Consider the following 20,638-nt stretch of genomic DNA (forward strand, 5'->3'; position numbering starts at 1 on the left):
AACCTGTTGGACTATAACCTGGTGTTGTGTGATTTTTAAGATTAAATGTATAACAACTGAAGAGGCGTTCAGTGGAATGCGTGCATCTGTCATGCTCTGCTCTCTGAATGTTATTAAAATGACACGGCTCTTCATTGAGGTTTACCTCGATCATTGGCTGCTACAACCCTTTACTAAGCGTTTCCACCGTCACTGAAGAGGCTTCATGCTGATCTGCAGCCTGCACTGAAAACTCTCCTCACACATTGTCTGCTGTTAAACATTGCATCCCATAAGCCGAATTTTAAAAACACATTCATGAGATATGGGCATTGCTGCCTAGGCCCAGCATTTATTGCCCATCCCTAATTACCCAGAGGGCAGTTGGGAGTCAACCACATCACTGTGGGTCAGGGGTTATGGGTAAGGATGGCAGTTTCCTCCCTGAAGCATAATAGTGTACCAGATGTTTTTATTTTTCTTGACAACTGATTTATAGACAATAGACTCCTAATTCCAGATTTGTATTGAATTCAAGTACCACCAGCAGTCATGGCAAAATTCGAACACAGGTTCCCAGAACATTACTGGGTCTCCGGATCAACAGTCCAGCCATAATACCACTAAGCCATGGCCTTCCCCTGGCATTCTTTAGATAATTACAGCATCTGAATTCAGCATCTCCATCAAAATGAAATCCATTATTTCTCGGGCAATGCCCTGACTATGCAACAAGTTCCATTTAAAGCCTTTTCTCTTAAAAAAAAAGATATTGTGTTTGTACATGATTAACATAAAAGGGATTAACAAATTGATGCCATCTCTCCACCCTTCAGGCACTCTGCCTGAATTCCTGATGAAGGGCTTTTGCCCGAAATGTCGATTTTCCTGCTCCTCGGATGCTGCCTGAACTGCTGTGCTTTTCCAACACCATTCTACTCCAAATTGATGCTAAGACTGACATGATCAGGTTATAACAGATACCTGAAAGGGAATTACCAAAATGGAATCTCATTTGTTCAGGTGGTTTACATGGAGTCATACAGCAAGGAAACAGACCCTTCGGTCCAATCAGTCCATGCCGAACATAATCCCAGACTAAACTGCTTGCTCCTGGCCCATCTCCCTCTAAACCTTTCCTATTCATGTACTTATCCAAATGTCTTTTAAATGTTGCAACTGCACCCACATCCACCACTTCCGCTGGAAGTTCATTCCGCACTCTCTGTGCAAAACATTTCTCCCTCATGTCTTCTGTCATCTTTACATTATGCCTCCTAGTCTTGAAACCCCCCACCTTGGGGGAAAAGACACCTGCCGTTCACTTTATCTGTCCCCTGCATGATTTTATAAACCTCTATAATGCCACCCCTCAGCCTCTTACGCTCCAGTGAAAAAGGTCCCAGTCTGTCCGACCTTTCCTTATAACTCAAACCTTCCACGCCGGCAGCGCCCTGGTGAATCTCTTCTAAACCCTCTCTATCTTCCTAATATCCTTCCTTTAACAGGGCACCAGAACATAAAATACAGGTAAATGTAAAGTTGCCCTAGCCTGACAAGACCAGAGGTTTTCTCTTTCATTGTGGAGAGAGAAAGAGAGAGAGAGAGGACTGATGGCAGTTTAACCTGGGGATCACCACATCTCAGGCAAGTGGGGAGGTTGAGAAGGACAGTCCTTTATGGTAACCTCAGCCAGTGCAGGAATCGAACCCATGCCGATGGTGTCACTCTGCACTGCGAACCAGCCATCCTGCACGTTGTAGTTACTGCATGATCATTTCCGGGTGATGAGTCAAGTGTATATGTTGTATATGTCACCATTGCAGGGAGTGTGAGCTCAACGCAGCAGACATAATGCAGGATAGTCACCATAGAGCTATGTCTGTCTTTACTCAAAAATGCCCACCTCTTGTCTTCCTTTCCTATATGCATTTACTCACAGGTTTAACATTGCTTAACCAGTACATCCTGAATCTTCCCTGGAAGCACTGTGAATCAGCCTGGGCTTTCTGCAACATGCACCTCTCTCACTTTCTGTTAGGTAGGAAAATGGGCAGACAATAGGTGCAAGTTTATAATGGATGGTTTTAATTCCGGCTAATTACCTGCGCTCATAATATTTCTGAGGATTCTTTCTTTGACAATGGAGAAACGCAAGTAACCCTAAAGAGTAAGCTGCGTGTCTGAACAAGGGACCTTGTTCAAAGCCCTGTTGTCTGGACGAGTTGGATATGATTAGGGAGGTGCTTCAGACGGGGTACTGATCCAGATTTTTGAATTGCATAAGCAGTCATCCGTGTGCAACGTGCTGAAAAGATAATGAAGCTGGTGACAATGGCGTCCAACTGGTCTGCAAGTATGGGTAAGGAAACAGGATGTCGACACAAACACTTTGGATTGCAAAGGTTAGAAACATAGCAACAATGTGCAGGAGTAGGCCATTCGGCCCTTCGAGCCTGCACCGCCATTCAATACAATCGGGGCTGATCGTGCAATCTCAGTATCCCATTCACGCGCTCTCCCCGTACCCCTTGATCCACAAGGCCCACGTCCAGCTCCCTCTTGAATATACCTAACGAACTGGCCCCAGCAACTTCCTGTGGGAGAGAATTCCACATGTTCACAACTCACCGAGTGAGGAAGTTCTTCCTCATCTCAGTCCTGAACGGCTTCCCCCTTATTCTTAGACTGCAACCTCTCGTTCCGCACTTCCCCAACATCGGGAACGTTCTTCCTGTCAGGGAATTTATATGCTTCCTTGAGATCCCCCCCCTCATTCTTCTAAATTCCAGTGAGTACAAGCCCAGTATATCTTCCATATCAGCCCCGCCATCTCAGGAATCAGTCTGGTGAACTTTCGCTGGACTCCCTCAATAGCAAGAATGCCCTTTCTCAGAATAGCAGACCAAAGCTGCACACAAGGTACGGCCTCACCAAGGCCCTGTAGTAAGGATATGGAATGCTTTGCCTGCAACTGTAGCAGATTCGCCAACTTTAATTACATTTAAGTCGTCATTGGACAAGCATATGGACATACATGGAATAGTGTAGGTTAGATGGGCTTCAGATTGGTATGACAGGTCGGCGCAACATCGAGGGCCGAAGGGCCTGTACTGCGCTGTTATGTTCTATGTATATATACATATATTACTGCAGCAAGACATCCTTACTCCTCTACTCAAACCCTCTCACTATGAAGGCCAGCACGCCTGGGTTAATTAGGAGGGCCAGCAGCATAGACGGCCTGTATTGCTGCTGGATCATCCCACGCTGTAGCTAGCAAAGAAGGTCATTTGACATAAATTGGGGTAACCTTGACCCAGATTCTGTGTTCTAGGGTGACCCTAACATTCCATCTTCACCACCCAGACAATTAGATTAGATTCCCGACAGTGTGGAAACAGGCCCTTCAGCCCAACAAGTCCACACCGACCCTCCAAAGGGCAACCCACCCAGACGCATTCCCCTACATTTACCCCTGACTAATGCACCTAATACTGTGGGGCAATTTAGAACAGCCAATTCACCCGACCCGCACATCTCTGGATTGTGGGAGGAAACCGGAGCACCCAGGGGAAACCCACATAGACCCAGGGAGAATGTGCAAACTCCACACAGACAGTTAGTTGCCCGAGGGGGGAAATGAACCTGCATCCCTGGCGCTGTGAGGCTGCAGTGCTAACCACTGAGCCACCGTGCTGCCCAATGTACCCAGATGACCAGTCACTTACACAAATGAGACGGAGGCTCATAAAACTGGAAGTAAATCTTTTTTAAAAATGTAGACACCACCATCACCAGTCATCGGGGCCAATTTTAATTGAATTATAAATAAATGTCGCGAGGAGAGCTGATTTTGCACATTAGACACAATGGGAACGGGCAGCATTAACACGGGCTCTTTCCCTGGGCACTGTCCAGGTTGGGTGCAGTGCCAATGACAGTCAAGTAGAATGCCACCATCGAGGACAAAGCTGGTGACAGCGCAGCAACCCTTAAAACAGCTCAGTGTGTACTGACCCACCAACCAGCACAGTGAGTACTGACCCACCAAACAGCACAGTGCGTACTGATCCACCAAACAGCATAATGTGTACTGACCCAAAACGCACAGTGAGTACTGACCCACCAAGCAGCACAGTGTGTACTGACCCACCAAACAGCACAGTGTGTACTGACCCACCAACCAGCACAGTGTGTACTGACCCACCAAACAGCACAGTGTGTACTGACCCACCAACCAGCACAGTGTGTACTGACCCACCAACCAGCACAGTGTGCACTGACCAACCAAACAGCACAGTGTGTACTGACCCACCAAACAGCACAATGTGTACTGACTCACCAAACAGCAGTGTGTACTGACCCACCAACCAGCACAGTGTGTACTGACCCACCAACCAGCACAGTGTGCACTGACCAACCAAACAGCACAGTGTGTACTGACTCACCAAACAGCACAGTGTGTACTGACCCAAAAAGCACAGTGAGTACTGACCCACCAAACAGCACAGTGTGCACTGACCCCCCAAACAGCACAGTGTGTACTGACCCACCAAACAGCACAGTGTGTACTGACCCACCAAACAGCACAATGTGTACTGACCCAAACAGCACAGTGTGTACTGACCCAAACAGCACAGTGTGCACTGACCCCCCAAACAGCACAGTGTGTACTGACCCAAAAAGCACAGTGAGTACTGACCCACCAAACAGCACAGTGTGTACTGACCCACCAACCAGCACAGTGTGTACTGACCCAAACAGCACAGTGTGCACTGACCCCCCAAACAGCACAGTGTGCACTGACCCAAACAGCACAGTGTGTACTGACCCAAACAGCACAGTGTGCACTGACCCCCCAACCAGCACAGTGTGTACTGACCCAAACAGCACAGTGTGCACTGACCCCCCAAACAGCACAGTGTGCACTGACCCCCCAAACAGCACAGTGTGTACTGACCCCCCAAACAGCACAGTGTGTACTGACCCAAACAGCACAGTGTGAACTGACCCAAACAGCACAGTGTGTACTGACCCAAACAGCACAGTGTGTACTGACCCAAACAGCACAGTGTGAACTGACCCAAACAGCACAGTGTGTACTGACCCAAACAGCACAGTGTGAACTGACCCAAACAGCACAGTGTGTACTGACCCAAACAGCACAGTGTGTACTGACCCCCCAAACAGCACAGTGTGCACTGACCCCCCAAACAGCACGGTGTGTACTGACCCCCCAAACAGCACAGTGTGCACTGACCCCCCAAACAGCACAATGTGTACTGACCCCCAAACAGCACAGTGTGTACTGACCCAAACAGCACAGTGTGTACTGACCCAAACAGCACAGTGTGTACTGACCCAAACAGCACAGTGTGCACTGACCCCCCAAACAGCACGGTGTGTACTGACCCCCCAAACAGCACAGTGTGCACTGACCCCCCAAACAGCACAATGTGTACTGACCCCCAAACAGCATAATGTGTACTGACCCCCCAAACAGCACAGTGTGTACTGACCCAAACAGCACAGTGTGTACTGACCCCCCAAACAGCACAGTGTGTACTGACTCACCAAAAAGCACAGTGTGCACTGACCCCCCAAACAGCACAGTGTGTACTGACTCACCAAACAGCACAGTGTGCACTGACCCCCCAAACAGCACAGTGTGCACTGACTCACCAACCAGCACAGTGTGTACTGACCCCCCAAACAGCACAGTGTGTACTGACTCCCCAAACAGCACAGTGTGTACTGACCCCCCAAACAGCACAGTGTGTACTGACCCACCAGCACAGTGTGTACTGACCCACTAAAAAGCACAGTGAGTACTGACCCACCAAAAAGCACAGTGTGCACTGACCCCCCAAACAGCACAGTGTGTACTGACCCCCCAAACAGCACAGTGTGTACTGACCCCCCAAACAGCACAGTGTGTACTGACCCACCAAAAAGCACAGTGTGTACTGACCCCCCAAACAGCACAGTGTGTACTGACCCACCAAAAAGCACAGTGAGTACTGACCCACCAAAAAGCACAGTGTGCACTGACCCCCCAAACAGCACAGTGTGTACTGACCCCCCAAAGCACAGTGTGTACTGACCCCCCAAACAGCACAGTGTGTACTGACCCCCCAAACAGCAGTGTGTACTGACCCCCCAAACAGCACAGTGTGTACTGACTCACCAAAAAGCACAGTGTGCACTGACCCCCCAAACAGCACAGTGTGTACTGACCCCCCAAACAGCACAGTGTGCACTGACCCCCCAAACAGCACAGTGTGTACTGACCCCCCAAACAGCACAGTGTGTACTGACTCACCAAACAGCACAGTGTGTACTGACCCCCCAAACAGCACAGTGTGCACTGACCCCCCAAACAGCACAGTGTGTACTGACCCACCAAACAGCACAGTGTGCACTGACCCCCCAAACAGCACAGTGTGTACTGACCCACCAAACAGCACAGTGTGCACTGACTCACCAAACAGCACAGTGTGTACTGACTCACCAAAAAGCACAGTGTGCACTGACCCCCCAAACAGCACAGTGTGCACTGACTCACCAAACAGCACAGTGTGTACTGACCCCCAAACAGCACAGTGTGCACTGACTCACCAAACAGCACAGTGTGTACTGACCCACCAAACAGCACAGTGTGCACTGACTCACCAAACAGCACAGTGTGTACTGACCCACCAAACAGCACAGTGTGCACTGACTCACCAAACAGCAGTGTGTACTGACCCACCAAACAGCACAGTGTGCACTGACTCACCAAACAGCACAGTGTGTACTGACCCCCCAAACAGCACAGTGTGCACTGACCCCCCAAACAGCACAGTGTGCACTGACTCACCAAACAGCACAGTGTGTACTGACTCACCAAAAAGCACAGTGAGTACTGACCCACCAAACGGCACAGTGTGTACAGACCCACCATACAGCACAGTGTGTACTGACCCAAACAGCACAGTGTGTACTGACCCACCATACAGCACAGTGTGTACTGACCCAAACAGCACAGTGTGTACTGACCCACCATACAGCACAGTGTGTACTGACCCACCATACAGCACAGTGTGTACTGACCCAAACAGCACAGTGTGTACTGACCCACCATACAGCACAGTGTGTACTGACCCAAACAGCACAGTGTGTACTGACCCCCCAAACAGCACAGTGTGTACTGACCCACCAAACAGCACAGTGTGCACTGACCCCCCAAACAGCACAGTGTGTACTGACCCACCAAACAGCACAGTGTGTACTGACTCACCAAAAAGCACAGTGAGTACTGACCCACCAAACGGCACAGTGTGTACAGACCCACCATACAGCACAGTGTGTACTGACCCAAACAGCACAGTGTGTACTGACCCAAACAGCACAGTGTGTACTGACCCACCATACAGCACAGTGTGTACTGACCCAAACAGCACAGTGTGTACTGACCCCCCAAACAGCACGGTGTGTACTGACCCACCATACAGCACAGTGTGTACTGACCCAAACAGCACAGTGTGTACTGACCCACCATACAGCACAGTGTGTACTGACCCACCAAACGGCACAGTGTGTACTGACCCACCAAACGGCATAGTGTACTGACCCAGCAAACAGCACGGTGTGTACTGACCCTCCAAACAGCACAGTGTGTACTGACCCACCAAATAGCACAGTGTGTACTGACCCAAACAGCATAGTGTGTACTGACCCACAAAACAGCACAGTGTGAACTGACCCACCAAACAGTAGTGTGTACTGACCCAAACAGCACAGTGTGAACTGACCCACCAAACAGTAGTGTGTACTGACCCAAACAGCACAGTGTGTACTGACCCACCAAACAGCACAGTGTGTACTGACCCACCAAACAGTAGTGTGTACTGACCCAAACAGCACAGTGTGTACTGACCCACCAAACAGTAGTGTGTACTGACCCAAACAGCACAGTGTGTACTGACCCACCAAATAGCACAGTGTGTACTGACCCAAACAGCACAGTGTGAACTGACCCACCAAACAGTAGTGTGTACTGACCCAAACAGCACAGTGTGTACTGACCCACCAAACAGCACAGTGTGTACTGACCCACCAAACAGCACAGTGTGTACTGACCCAAACAGCACAGTGTGTACTGACCCACCAAACAGCACAGTGTGTACTGACCCACCAAACAGCACAGTGTGTACTGACCCCCCAAACAGCACAGTGTGTACTGACCCAAACAGCACAGTGTTTACTGACCCAAACAGCACAGTGTTTACTGACCCAAACAGCACAGTGTGTACTGACCCAAACAGCACAGTGTTTACTGACCCAAACAGCACAGTGTTTACTGACCCAAACAGCACAGTGTGTACTGACCCACCAAACAGTACAGTGTGTACTGACCCAAACAGCACAGTGTGTACTGACCCACCAAACAGTACAGTGTGTACTGACCCAAACAGCACAGTGTGTACTGACCCCCCAAACAGTACAGTGTGTACTGACCCAAACAGCACAGTGTGTACTGACCCACCCAGATGCATTGCAGACCCTCAGGATGACTGGTCACTGCCACTTTCTCGCAGACTCCTTAGCGAATGACAGCAATGGCTGGCCTGGTCAATTGCACCAACAACTGGTGAAAGAACAAATGAATGATAGCAAAAGCCCCAATCAAAAACCTGGTGCCGTGCAACTTGGAACATCAAAACTTCAACCGAATGTCGGACAGGAATTTCCTGGAAAATGAGAACAGGACCTGGTGAATCCTTGGTGCGGACCTGCTGATTGTTCGGGAACATGGATAAATTGGCTAAAGAAGTAAATAAAAATTTTTTTAAAACATTTTGAGGGCACAGCAGGAGAAGGAAAGAATTAAAATGTATTGAAGAGTGTGGGCACCTTTCCTGCCTTGTGCAGGATAAGACTGTCTTTAAACTAGTCTGCTTTAAGTTAATTTCCACGTCTATCACTCCACCAATCTGCTTTATGCATTATAGCTACTGTCATGTGGTGCTTTCGGTTTGTCTTACATATCTAAATAACTTATCAATTTCGGAGAAACAAGTTATGGCTTTACAGGACATTGGTCAGGCCACTGTTTGAACACTGTGTTCAGTTCTGCTCTCCCTTGTAAAGGAAGGATGTTGTGAAACTTGAGAGGGTTCAGAAAAGATTTACAAGGACGTTGCCAGGGCTGGAAGGTTTGAGCTAAACAGATAGGCTGAATAGGTTGGGGCTGTTTTCCCTGGTGTGTCAGAGGCTGAGGGGTGACCTTATAGAGGTCTATAAAACCATGAGGGGGCATGGTTAGGGTAAATTGACAAGGTTTCTTTGCTGGAGTGTGGGAGTCCAGAACTGGAGGGCATGGTTGAGGGTGAGGGGGAAAAAAATTTAAAAGGGATCTAAGGGGCAACATTTTCACACAGAGGGTGGTACGTGTATGGAATGAGCTGCCAGAGGATGTGGTGGAGGCTGGTACAATTGCAACATTTAAAAGGCATCTGGATGGGTATATGAGTAGGAAGGGTTTAGAGGGATATGAGTCAAGGCTGGCAAGTGGGACTAGATTGGGTTGGGATATCTGGTCGGCATGGACGGGTTGGACCGAAGGGTCTGTTTCCGTGCTGTACATCTCTATGACTCTGAGTCAGGTTTCTGGTGTTGAAAGATCTGAAAATGTGGTGCTGAGTTGACCACTTTGGAATATAAAGCAATTTTGGCAATGTGAGGTCACGACCCATTACAGGGATGGACGACTCTAATCAGTGAGGAACAACTGAAGTGAAGTTGTAATGATTGACTGGGTCTATTTCAGACTGAGATTGCCAGCCAGAGGCGGGGGAGAATTATGAATGAAAGAAGCTAACGGGGTGGGGGGTGGGGGTTTCAAGCTCAGAAACTGTGGGAATTGCTGCCATGACAATACTTTGGTGTAACCGGTGAAACGGTTCACTGCTTTTCCATTTTCAACACAGCCTATGTAAAGACATCTGAAGACAGAACAAAAACAAATGGTTGCCATCATTTTGTGTGTCCCAAGTATGCGCTATCCCATTTTGTTTTGTCTGTTGAGTTTGCTGAATGAAATTTTGACCTGAATTAAGGTAGAATAATTGAGATTAACTTGAACTGTTGAAACCTGGTTTTTGTTTCCATGACATTCTGATTACGGAGGTAATTTATGGATGCATTGGGTGGTGTTAAATTTAATCTTTCTGGCTTTAAGTGGATCGATTTATAATTTGACAAATTAACCCCCTGGGCTACAGGTTTGAGAAGCAGACAGAGATAATGAGACAGGGGATTACTGAATCGGGGCTGGTATGAACTGAATGGTCTCCCTCTGTGCCAAAAATAGCTCCATGGTAATGAGGTTTCAGCAAGTTCTGTGATGATGCTCTCTGCTGCTTATGATCAGGTGGAAATGGTTCATTAGTTTTAAGAATTTACATCTACAGCAAACGGCAAACATCAAAGCTCCAGAGTTTGGACAAAAGGCTTGGCACTTAAAGACTTTCAAGTCATTTGTCCCGAGATAAAGTGTGAGGGAAGTATGGAAGCTGAGGGGACACGATGGCCTAGTGGCGTGATCACAAGACTATTCATCTCGGAGGTCATAGCGTCATAGATCTGTACAGCACGGAAACCCGTCCACGGCGACCAGATATCCCAATCTAATCGAGTCCCACTTGCCAGCACCCGGCCCATAACCCTCCAAACCCTTCCTATTCATATACCCATCCAGATGCCTTTGAAATGTTGTAATTGTACCAGCCTCCACCACTTCCTCTGGCAGCTCATTCCATACACGCATCACCGAAAACGTTGCCCCTTAGGTCCCTTTTAAATCGTTCCCCTCTCACCCTAAATCTATGCCCTCTAGTTCTGGACTCCCCCATCTGAGGGAAAAGACCTTCTCTATTTACCCTATCCTTGCCCCTCATGATTTTATAAACCTCTATAAGGTCACCCCTCAGCCTCCGACGCTCCAGGGAAAACAGTCCCAGCCTGTTCAACCTCTCCCTATAGCTCAAATCCTCCAACCCTGGCAACGTCCTTGTAAATCTTTTCTGAACCCTTTCAAGTTTCACAACATCTTTCCGCTAGGAGGTGGGGGGGAGAACTCAGCTAATGTTCTGTGGACTTGGGTTCAAATCAGATGGTGACATTTAAGTTCAGTATTAGAATTAAGACATTTCATGTTGACCATGAAATCATTGCCGGTTGTCAACCTATCTATCTCAATGAGTTGTACTCTTCCCTGTACATGGCAATGATATAGTTCAAACCTCACCGTGAACCTGAGTACTGAGGGATAGCTTACACCTGGAAATGCTGGTCTTCAAGCAAGGTCTTCAAGCAATCTGTGATTGATGAGGAAACTCCTGCTGTTTCTCTTTGTGGGATTTCTGGGTGCCCATCTTCGAATCTCATGCACCTCATGAAAACTTAAATTCATGTTGCCTTTCATTTGTAAATATCAATAATTGCAAATGTTTGAATACTTTCTGCTTTACCCAACACAGAAGGAAATAAGCTGCATTATTCCTGGACCAATTTTGGAGGGATATGGGCCGGGTGCTGGTAGGTGGGACCAGATTGGGTTGGGATATCTGGTCGGTGTGGACGGGTTGGACTGAAGGGTCTGTTTCCGTGCTGTACATCTCTATGGCTCTATGATTCCAGGTTCATTAACATCCTTCAGCAAAGGAAATCTGCCATCCTTACCTGGTCTGGCCTACACGTGACTCCAGACCAACAGCAATGGGGCTTAGTCTCAATTGCCCTCTGAAATGGCCTCTGCGCCATTCACTTGTACTAAGTCTCAACAAAAAAATGAAACTGACTTCGACACCGGAAAAGACAATGGCAGAAGCAGCCCCTGCAAAGTCCTCCAGCATTACGTCCAGGGGCTTGTACCAAAATTGGGAGGGCTGTCTCACAGCCTGACATAGACAAACCCATGGAATCATACCTTACAGACAATGCCCCATCGCCATCCCTGGATTTGGCCTGTTCCACCAGGACGAGAGACCCAGCAGAGGCGGCAGCAAAGTGGGACACAGTCAGGAGGGAGCCCCCCTGCGAGTCCTCATTGACTCTGGACCCCATATAATCTCACAGCTTCAGGTCAAACATGGGCAAGGAATCTACCTGCTGGTTACCACATACTGCCCTTCCTCAGCTGATGAATCAGTACTCTTTCAGCTTGTACAAGACTTGGAGGAAGCACTGAGGGTGGTAAGGGTGCAAAACGCACTCTGGGTGGGGGATTGATGAAGGGCTCTGGCCCGAAATGTTGATTTTCCTGCTCCTCGGATGGTGTCTGACCTGCTGTGCTTTTCTAGCACCACGTTCTCAACTCTGATCTCCAGCATCTGCAGACTTCACTGTCTCCTGGGAGATTTCAATGTTCATCATCAACAGTAGCTCGGCAGCAGTGCTACAACTCAGGCTGGTAGGGTCCCAAAGGACATAGCTGTTGGACTGGGTCTGCGGCAGGTGGGGAGTGAACCAACAAGAGGGAAACACATACTTGACCCCCATCCTCACCAATCTGCCAGCTGCAGAAGCATCTGTCCATGACAGTATCGGTCAGAGTGACCACCGCACTGTCCTTGTAGAGTTGAAGACCCGCATTCACATTGAGAATAACCTCCATTGTGTTGTCTGGCACTATTATTGTGCTAAATGAGATGGACTTCGAACAGATTCTAGATCAGAGTGGTGCTGGAAAAGCACAGCAGTTCAGGCAGCATCCGAGGAGCAGGAAAATTGATGTTTCGGGCAAAAGCCCTTCATCAGGAGTAGAGGCAGAGTGCCTGCAGGGTGGGGGGAGACAAATGAGAGGAGGGTGGGGGTGGGGAGAAAGTAGCATAGAGTACAATAGGTGAGTGAGGGTGGGGATGAAGGTGATAGGTCAGAGGGGAGGGTGGAGCGGATAGATGGAAAGAAGATAGGCAGGTAGGACAAGTCATGGGGACAGTGCTGAGCTGGAAGTTTGGAACTGGGGTGAGGTGGGGGAAGGGGAAATGAGGAAACTGGTGAAGTCCACATTGATGACCTGGGGTTGAAGTGTTCCGATCCAGCAGCTCAAGACTGGGCATCCATGAGGAGTTGTGGGCCATCAACAGCAGCAGAATTGTACTCCAGCACAGTGTGTAACTTCATGGCCCGGGCATATCCCCCACTCAACCATTACCATCAAACCAAGAGGATCAACCCTTGTTCAATGGAGAGTGCAGGAGGGCATGCCAGGAGCAGCACCAGGCAGACCTGAAGATGAGATGTCAACCTGGTGAAGCCACCCAACAGGGCTACTTGTCAAACACCATAAGCAGCAAGTCATAGACAGAACTAAGCGATCTCATGACTAATGGATCAGATCTAAGCTCTGCAGTCCTGCCACGCCATTAGTGAATGATAGTGGACAATTAAACAACTCACTGGAGGAGGCCCTATAAATAACCCCATCCTCAGTGATGGAGGAGCCCAGCACATCATTGCAAGACAAGGCTGAAGCATTTGCAGCAATCTTCAGCCAGAAGTGCCGAGTGGATGATCCATTTTGGCCTCCAGCATTACAGCTACCAGTCTCCAGCCAATTTGATTCACTCCATGTGCTATCAAGAAACAGTTGGAGATACTGGATACTGCAAAGACTATAGGCCCTGATAACAGTCCGGCAATAATCCTGAACGCTATGCTCCAGAACTTGCCGGTCGCCTAGCCAAGCTTTTCCAGCACAGTTACAACACTGGAATCTACCCGACAATGTGGAAAATTGCCCATGCATGTCCTGTACATAAAAAGCAGGACACATCAAACCTGGCCAATTACCACTGAGTCAGTCTACTCTCCATCCTCAGTAAAGTGATGGAAGGGCTCATCATCAGTGCTATCAGCACCTTCTCAGCAATAACCTGCTCAGTGACACCCAGTTTGGGTTCCACCAGGGCCACTCAGCTCCTGACCTCATTACAGCCTTGGTTCAAACATGGACAAAAGAGCTGAATTCCAGAGGGGAGGGGAAAGTGACCGCCCCTGACATTAAGGCTGCATTCGACCAAGTGTGGCATGAAGGAGCCCAAGCAAAACTGGAATCAATGGGTATCGGGGGGGGGGGGGGCAAACTCTCCATTGGTTGGAGTCATACCTGATAAAAGGGAAAATGGTCATGGTTGTTGGAGGTCAGTCATCTTAGCTCCAGGACTGCCTGCAGGAGTTCCTCAGGGTAGTGTCCTAGGCCCAACCATCTCCAACTGCTTCATCCATGACCTTCCCTATGTCATAAGGTCAGAAGTGGGGATGTTCGCTGATGATTGCACAATGCTCAGCACCATTCACGACTCCTCAGATACTGAAGCAGTCCCTGTCCAAATTCAACAAGATCTGGACAATATCCAGGCTTGGGCTGACAAGTGACATTCGCGCCACATAAATGCCAGGCTATCGCCACCTCCGTCTGTCACTGGGTCAAATGCCTGGTATTCCTTCCATCCCGGTATTGTGGGTCAACCCACAGCACGTGGATTGCAGTGGCTCAAGATGGCTACCTTCTCAAGGGCAACTAGGGACGGGCAATAAGTGCTGGGCCCAGCCAACAAAAGCCCCCCACCTTCCATGAGGAAATACAGATATCCCGCACTTTTCGAAAGTTCGATGTATGCCACTTACGAAAGACCTGCATTGGTTCCTGTTTTCACTAACCAAAAAGAATCTGAATAGGATTTTCACTTTTACGAAAATAATGTTTCCCATATAAATTAATGACAATTGTTTCTTTGCTTTATGTCATTTCGGTTTATGGATGGTTTCTTAGGAACGCTCTACTTTTGGATAGCAGGGGATCCCTGTATTTTAAAAAAATAATTTCTGTATCTAATGTCAAAAAGAGCAGGTAACATCATGAAGTTCAAAAATCCTTTTGCAGAAAATAGAAATGATGAATGAGTTGCTATTTCAGCATTTAAGGAGGGAAACTTTTGCTGCAGGTGTAAGGGATTAACAAAATATTCATTTAAGGAAACTAATAGAAAGCAGTCTCGGTTAGTATGAATCACTTTGGGTTCTTTTAAGTGAATGTAATCTTTTTTTAGTTTCTGTCAGGCTGGGAGTAGGGCAGACAGACAATTTACAAATCAATTCCTCTGCTGTCATCAAACACAAACGGGGAATTCAAGGCAGACAATAAATCTGGAGGCAGTTTAATGCTTGTCTGTTGTATTGGATGAATGGATTATAACACAGGGAGGGACGTGACATAAGCACCACAATCAAATACGTGACATTAAGTGACATTCTCGAGTGCAGCCGCCCTGACTGTGTGAAGCAATGATGGAATTGTAAGTGACATTTAACCATGTGTGAACCCAACAGCAACAAAAGGAACGCTATCACCTACCAGCTCATGCTAAAGTTCAAAATTTAATAGTTGCTGTCTTCCACAATAGGCTTATCAGTGATAGTGTCCTAGACACAGTGATAGCAAAATATTATGCTGCTTTCTGAATGCAGGGGAGGGGTAATTGTGTAACACCGCAACCCAGTGCAGAAATTCAATACTGTATTCCCTTGGCCTGCCATAAGTAAGAGATTAAGATAATTTTAGTGATGCTAATCTCTTCACCTGAAGATACTTTATGAACAGGACAGCACGGTGGCTCAGTGGTTAGCACTGCTGCCTCACAGTGCCAGGGACCTGAGTTCAATCCCACCCTAGGGAGACTGTCTGCGAGGAGTTTGCAAATTCTCCCTGTGTCTGCATGGGTTTCCTCCGGGTGCTCCGGTTTCCTCCCACAGTCCAAAGATGTGCAGGTTAGGGTGGATTGGCCAAATGACTTACCAATGGTGTCCAGAGACTTGCAGGTGAGGTGGATTAGCCACGGGAACTGCAGGGATAGAATAGGGGTGGGTTGCTCGGAGGAGGAGGGGGGAGGTGTGGTCTTGATGGACTGAATGGCCTGCTTCCACACTGTAGGGATTCTTTGAGCATGCTCGGTGGGGGAGGGAAACTAGTGATGTGAATCTCTAAACAGGCCATGCAGTCCCTCCAGTCCATGTGGAGTTTGAGGCTTTGACCATTTGGTGAACCATTTCTAACTTGAAGCCCTGATGAAGAGCTTATGCCTAAAACATCGACTCTCCTGCTCCTCGGATGCTGCCTGACCGGCTGTGCTTTTGCAACACCATGTCTCGATACTGACTCTCCAGCATAGACAATAGACAACAGGTGCAGGAGTAGGCCATTCTGCCCTTCGAGCCTTCACCACCATTCAATATGATCATGGCTGATCATCCTTAATCATCTGCAGCTCTCACTGTCTCCTTCTTAAAGGGATATTAGATTGGTAAAGTCCCCATAGTCACACCCAGCCATAAGACTGTGCCATCATGCGAGAGGGGACTGGAGGTGGTTTATCCTAAGGATCACTGTGCTGCAGGCGAGGTGAACAGGAGAGTTCTTCATGGTAACCTGACCGAGTAGTGCCCATCAAACCCGTGCTGTTGGTATCACTGTGCTTTGCAGGTCAGCCATGAGCTAACCAGTGGCTGGTGGCTTAAGTGCATGAGGGCGAAAGGAATTGAAGCTTCTGATGATGGGGTGAGATCACAAAGAGCAGAAGTCATCTCAAATACTCGGGGCAAATTGCCCATTCCTAAGCTGAGGGTTCAACATAATCCAATCAGCCAACCATTCCAACCTACTGCCCTAGCCTGGCCAATTTTAACACTCATAGGCATTCACTGTGCACAAAGTGTCTATGGTGTGACTTGCACATTAGCAGGCTGAGAGCGTCGGATTGGTTCAGCTCAGTTGGCTGGATGTCTGGTTAGTGATGCAGAGATGATGTCAACGAGTGTGGGTTCCATTCTCACACCCTTCTCTGAGAAAGCAGTGATGATGTTGGTGGTGCCTCTTTTCCTTCAGTTGCTGGAAAGCTCTCTGGGGCAGTTGAGATTGCGAAAGGCGCGACAGAAATGTGAGCCTTTTGTTTCTGTTCATGCTTTTTAAAAGAAAAAATGATGTCTGCTTTAATCCCTGATACCCTTCAGGCATTCCACAACGTCAAACTCATCATGCGATTGGAAGATGTACTTCTCTCCTGAATGTCTCACTGTTAAACTGAAATCTATGGCCACGTCAAACACCAGTGATTAATTCGCATGTCAATCACTCCAACGTCGTCACATCATTGTGAAGACGGCCAGAACTTGCACAGCTCAGAAATGTTTTCAGTCTTTAAATTGTAATTGGGTAGAGTTACAAAGCTGAGGCGGGAAAAGGAAAGAAAAACCAAAAGGTACATTCTTTGGATTTTCTTTCACTTACACACATCTGGAGAATGGGACGGAAAGCCGGGTTAATCATAACTTCAGTGGGAATGGGAGGAATGGTGTACAACCCAAGAAATTGGAAGGGTGACTCACTGGTTAGCACTGCCGTCTCATGGTGCTGACAACGCGGGTTCGATTCCACCTTCGGGCGACTGTCTGTGTGAAGTTTGCAGGTTGTCTGTGTGGGTTTCCTCCCAAAGTTCAGAGGTGTGCAGATTAGGGCGGACTGACCATGGGAAATTGCCCCATAGTGTACAAGGATGTGTGGTCTAGGTAGATTGGCCATGGGAAATGCAGGGTTATGTGGTGGGTCTGGGTGGGATGCTCTTTGAAGGGTTATTGTGGACTTGGCGGGCCGAACGGCTGTAGCGATTTGATGAATAAGCCCAGCATCCTCAGGTCTATTGCTGTTGCTCCTCACTCTTGCTCTATTACCCTTTTACCATTGCCCCTCACTCTCACTGCATTACCCTTTTACCTTTGCCCCTCACTCTCACTCCATTACCCTTTTACCATTGCCCCTCACTCGCACTCCATTACCCTTTTACCATTGCCCCTCACTCGCACTCCATTACCCTTTTACCATTGTCCCTCACTCTCACTCCATTACCCTTTTACCATTGCCCCTCACTCTCACTCCATTACCCTTTTACCTTTGCCCCTCACTCTCACTCCATTACTCTTTTACCATCGCTCCTCACTCTCGCTCCATTACCCTTTTACCTTTGCCCCTCACTCTCGCTCCATTACCCTTTTACCATCGCCCTCACTCTCACTCCATTACTCTTTTACCTTTGCCCCTCACTCTCACTCCATTACCCTTTTACCTTTGCCCCTCACTCTCGCTCCATTACTCTTTTACCATCGCCCCTCACTCTCACTCCATTACCCTTTTACCATTGCCCCTCACTCGCACTCCATTACCCTTTTACCTTTGCCCCTCACTCTCGCTCCATTACCCTTTTACCTTTGCCCCTCACTCTCACTCCATTACCCTTTTACCATTGCCCCTCACTCGCACTCCATTACCCTTTTACCTTTGCCCCTCACTCTCGCTCCATTACCCTTTTACCATCGCTCCTCACTCTCACTCCATTACCCTTTGCCATCGCCCCTCACTCTCACTCCATTACTCTTTTACCTTTGCCCCTCACTCGCACTCCATTACCCTTTTACCATCGCCCCTCACTCTCACTCCATTACTCTTTTACCATCGCCCCTCACTCTCACTCCATTACCCTTTTACCATTGCCCCTCACTCGCACTCCATTACTCTTTTACCTTTGCCCCTCACTCTCGCTCCATTACCCTTTTACCATTGCCCCTCACTCTCACTCCATTACCCTTTTACCATTGCCCCTCACTCGCACTCCATTACTCTTTTACCTTTGCCCCTCACTCTCATTCCATTACCCTTTTACCATCGCCCCTCACTCTCACTCCATTACCCTTTTACCTTTGCCCCTCACTCTCGCTCCATTACCCTTTTACCATCGCTCCTCACTCTCACTCCATTACCCTTTTACCATTGCCCCTCACTCTCACGCCATTACCCTTTGCCATCGCCCCTCACTCTCACTCCATTACTCTTTTACCTTTGCCCCTCACTCGCACTCCATTACCCTTTTACCATCGCCCCTCACTCTCACTCCATTACTCTTTTACCATCGCCCCTCACTCTCACTCCATTACCCTTTTACCATTGCCCCTCACTCTCACTCCATTACTCTTTTACTATTGCCCCTCACTCTCACTCCATTACTCTTTTACCATCGCCCCTCACTCTCACTCCATTATCCTTTCACCATCGCCCCTCACTCTCACTCCATTACCCTTTTACCATCGCTCCTCACTCTCACTCCATTACCCTTTTACCATTGCCCCTCACTCTCACTCCATTACCCTTTTACCATCGCTCCTCACTCTCACTCCATTACCCTTTTACAATTGCCCCTCACTCTCACTCCATTACTCTTTTACCATTGCCCCTCACTCCCACTCCATTACCCTTTTACCATCGCTCCTCACTCTCACTCCATTACCCTTTTACCATTGCCCCTCACTCTCACTCCATTACCCTTTTACCATCGCTCCTCACTCTCACTCCATTACCCTTTTACCATTGCCCCTCACTCTCACTCCATTACCCTTTTACCATTGCCCCTCACTCGCACTCCATTACCCTTTTACCATCGCTCCTCACTCTCACTCCATTACCCTTTTACCATCGCTCCTCACTCTCACTCCATTACCCTTTTATCATTGCTCCTCACTCCCACTCCATTACCCTTTTACCATCGCCCCTCACTCGCACTCCATTACTCTTTTACCTTTGCCCCTCACTCGCACTCCATTACCCTTTTACCATCGCCCCTCACTCGCACTCCATTACTCTTTTACCACTGCCCCTCACTCCCACTCCATTACCCTTTTACCATCGCCCCTCACTCTCACTCCATTACTCTTTTACCTTTGCCCCTCACTCGCACTCCATTACCCTTTTACCATCGCCCCTCACTCGCACTCCATTACCCTTTTACCTTTGCCCCTCACTCTCACTCCATTACTCTTTTACCACTGCCCCTCACTCCCACTCCATTACCCTTTCACCATCGCTCCTCACTCTCACTCCATTACCCTTTTACCATTGCCCCTCACTCTCACTCCATTACCCTTTTACCATCGCCCCTCACTCTCACTCCATTACCCTTTTACCTTTGCCCCTCACTCTCACTCCATTACCCTTTTACCATTGCCCCTCACTCTCACTCCATTACCCTTTTACCATCGCCCCTCACTCTCACTCCATTACCCTTTTACCATTGCACCTCACTCTCACTCCATTATCCTTTCACCATCGCTCCTCACTCTCGCTCCATTACCCTTTTACCATTGCCCCTCACTCTCACTCCATTATCCTTTCACCATCATTCCTCACTCTCACTCCATTACCCTTTGCCATCGCCCCTCACTCTCACTCCATTACCCTTTTACCATCGCCCCTCACTCTCACTCCATTACCCTTTTACCATTGCACCTCACTCTCACTCCATTATCCTTTCACCATCGCTCCTCACTCTCGCTCCATTACCCTTTTACCATTGCCCCTCACTCTCACTCCATTATCCTTTCACCATCGCTCCTCACTCTCGCTCCATTACCCTTTTACCATTGCCCCTCACTCCCACTCCATTATCCTTTTACCATTGCCCCTCACTCTCACTCCATTACCCTTTGCCATCGCCCCTCACTCTCACTCCATTATCCTTTCACCATCGCCCCTCACTCTCACTCCATTATCCTTTCACCATCGCTCCTCACT

Source organism: Chiloscyllium plagiosum, unplaced genomic scaffold (assembly GCF_037043375.1).
Source record: "Chiloscyllium plagiosum isolate Xiang-an unplaced genomic scaffold, Cpla_swu_hap1 HiC_scaffold_35, whole genome shotgun sequence".
Classification (NCBI taxonomy): domain Eukaryota; kingdom Metazoa; phylum Chordata; class Chondrichthyes; order Orectolobiformes; family Hemiscylliidae; genus Chiloscyllium; species Chiloscyllium plagiosum.